Source organism: Kryptolebias marmoratus, linkage group LG19, assembly GCF_001649575.2.
Source record: "Kryptolebias marmoratus isolate JLee-2015 linkage group LG19, ASM164957v2, whole genome shotgun sequence".
Lineage (NCBI taxonomy): Eukaryota > Metazoa > Chordata > Actinopteri > Cyprinodontiformes > Rivulidae > Kryptolebias > Kryptolebias marmoratus.
Window position 1 is genome coordinate 1,251,689 of NC_051448.1, and position 3,244 is coordinate 1,254,932.

The 3,244-nt window shown below is 49.3% G+C and overlaps 1 long non-coding RNA gene across 1 annotated transcript in view; it reads right to left on the reverse strand.

Moving 5' to 3' along the window:
• Positions 1-590: 590 nt before the first annotated feature.
• LOC112449792 overlaps positions 591-3,244 on the reverse strand; it is a 5,726-nt gene continuing 3,072 nt past the window's right edge. The window contains exons 3-4 of the long non-coding RNA XR_003038331.2: positions 1,822-1,971; positions 591-1,633 (exon numbers count right to left, since the gene is read on the reverse strand). This is a non-coding gene — a long non-coding RNA (uncharacterized LOC112449792). The remainder of the gene's footprint in view (positions 1,634-1,821; positions 1,972-3,244) is intronic.

Sequence of the window (3,244 nt, forward strand, 5' to 3'; positions counted from 1 at the left end):
CTGCTGGTTCCTCTGCTGGTTCCTCTGCTGGTTCCTTCCTCTGCAGGTTGCTCTGCTGGTTCCTCTGCTGGTTCCTCTGCTGGTTCCTCTGCTGGTTCCTTCCTCTGCAGGTTCCTCTGCTGGTTCCTCTGCTGGTTCCTCTGCTGGTTCCTCTGCAGGTCTGTGTGATTCGGTGACGGTGGCCTCCTAAACGTGGGCTGACTCTCCCCCGGCGTCGCTCAGAGTCTCCCTTGGGCCCCCGGGCTCCTGGGCCCCCGGGCTCCTGGGCCCCCGGGCTCCTGGGCCCCCCGGGCTCCTGAGCCCCCTGGGCCCCCCTCAGCCCAGCGCCGGCGTGCAGATTATTGCTCCGTCTAACAGGCTGAGGATATTACTTTGCCTGAAGCGGCGCCTCACAAGCTTATTTCCCCCGAGAGCTCCTGAATCAGATTTCCAACGACCCTCGCTGGAGAGATCTGGTAGAACCGTGTGGCTGAGAACCCTCCTGAGACGGAGCGCCGCGGCATTAGCATAACGGCTAACAAATGAAAACCAGGGCCCAGCCGCCCGACAACCGTCTGCAGTCAGTTTATCTGCAGGCAGCTGCGCTCGGTTCTCCTCAGTAATTACTGCTTTCAATTTCTGAAACATAAAGATTATTATTCAAAGTTTAATGGAGTTGTTCTTAAACGGGTCTCAGGTTCTCACACCTTTAAACAGTATCTTCAGCAGGTTCTAAAAGGACTCAATCAAACCTGAAGAGCAGAGAAACAGACAACAGGTTCCACCGAGTTGTTTTTTATTAATCAGAAATTAAAAGTTCAATCTGGGAGAGAAGAGCTGGTTTCAGCCTGGCTGCTTCCTCCGGATCTCAGAGGTTGTGGAGCGTTAACACAACGCCAGAGTGGAAAGACATCAGCAATGACCTCAGACAGGTTAGTGCAGATACAAACAGAAAGCTAGGTAACAGCTAAAAGTAGCTGATCAGAAGCTAAAAATAGCAAAATGGAAGCTAAAGCTAAAAGCATTAAAAGACTAAATTAAAGCAGATTTTAAAGAGAACAATGTTTGTAAAGAAATTAAAGAGTTCTCTGTGATATTCTAAGGAAAAAACATTTGTAAATAAAAGGTAAATATTTTAAAAAGGAGAAAAGAAAAAAAAACCATCACAGCAGCTGTCTGCTGAACGAGCCGAAAGTTTGATGTATGAACAGCTAAAACAGCCGAAACTCTGCAGAAGGTTACAAGAAAACCTCTCAAAAACCTTAGGATGAGGAAAACTCTTATTATTACTGAAGGTGGAGTTAAAGAGAAAGAGAACGTCAGACCAACAGGAAGCAGAGTCACTGGTCAGTAAATTAAAGTCGAAGCGGTCACTACAGCAAAGGTTCTGTGGATCCAATAAAGCGGCTGCTGGGTGGTGTCAGGACGGAGCGGGATGAGGATGGATGTCCAGATTCCCTCCTCGCCTCCAGCAGCTTCTCACTCAGAGCTGACAGCTGGCTGCCTCTCTGAGGGACCCGCTGGTCTGAGTCCGGGGTCCAGCTCCAATAAAGCCTGGATGAGGTTTTAATGCTGCGTCTGTCAGGCCTCGCTTTATTAAAAGATCCACCAGGAGGCTGTTGGTTCTGCAGACGTCAGAGCGAAGGACAGCTTCCTGAAAACGTGCATTTATAAAAAGAAACATTTGTAAATTAAGGAAGAAAAAAGTTCCAGCAGCCATCGTCTGTATGAACCGAACGTTTGGATTTATGGACGACTAACTGAGTCAGCGCTCGCTCTGAGAAACGTTTCTGAAACAGAATCTGTTGTGTTTGGGTTTTATTTCCTCTGACATGTTCATACCGTGGAGTCATTTATGTATGAGGACCTGCAGTCCTCTGATGGAAACCCGGACAGCGGCCATCTTTGTTCTTCTTCTTCTCTGTGGCCTCGGTGGTTCCTGCAGGTGAAGCTGACAGCCGTGAGTAATAACTCCTCGGGGCGGCGAGTGCCCTGCGGGACACCGGGGGGGTTTCAGAAACAATGAAAGATTCATACATCGACTTTCTCTTCCTGAGTGTTTCCTCTGATCGACCCCTGACGGCCGGGGGCCACCGGGGGCCCGGAGCTCTGCTGACGCTGCGGTTCAGGTCCGATCGGTCCTGCTGAAGGCCCGCTTCGGTCGATGGAATGAGTCGGACCTTCAGCCTGTAACGAGATGATGCTGCAGGGGAAACTGAGCTGCTGGGAGCTGGATTACTAACTGCCCGGGGCCCTCAGGGGCCCCCAGGGGCCTCAGAGTTACTTCTGCAGATCCCGGTTCTGGGTGAGATTCCTGCAGCTCTGCAAGGAGAACCCGAGGAACCACCTTTAACTTTTTCTCTTACTTCAAACCGAGGCTTCATTTATTATCATCACCTTTGCACAGGAGTTTTGTTTCTGTGTGTTTTTGTCTGTCTGTTAGCAAAATATCTCCTGAACCACAGGATGGATTTTAATGAACCTTTTAGGAAATAATCCTTGGATGTTCCTCTACAACTCATTAACGTTTGAAGTCAACCTAATTCAAGATGGCCGCCACAACCAACTGTGGTAGTAGCTGAGAGTCATCCTCAACACATACTCTGAGTGCTAGCAGGTACTTACAAGGTACTTATGTGGTACTTACAAGCTCATACTTATCAGGTAAGTACCTGATACTTACCTGATAACTGCCCTGTTGGTACTTACTGAGTACATACTCGGTACTTACAGGGTTGGTACCTGATACTTACAAAGTATATATCTAATACTCACAAAGCACTTCACTGGTACTTACTGGCTCCATAAATATGAGTGCCCAGTAAGTACCAGCTCGTATTGTGTATTAGTACCTCAGCTGAGGAGGCGGGACAAACAGAGGAACCAGAACTTCTTGTTGTGATAAACTGATCGTTGAAGAACGTTTTTGTTCGATGAGAAGGTTTCTGTCACAGGAAGTCAGCAGCTTCTCCTGGTTCCTGGTTCTCCGCTGAAGAACCCAACCAGACGTTCCCATTTCAAAGAAGAACCTCAGGAACTTGTGTGTCGTAGCGTTTGTGTTCAAGCAGCCTAAACGCATTCAGATGCCACCGGGGAGCCGGCCAATCAGCAGGCAGAAAATCCTCCGTGTTTTCTGACAGATGGCCCATCAGTATGCAGAGCACACAGTCAGGCCTCCACCACCTCTGCAGCTCGTCCCACTTCATTCCTCCGCCTCGCTCCGCTGCTCCACTACTCCGGCTGCTGGGCCAGGCCTGGAGACGAA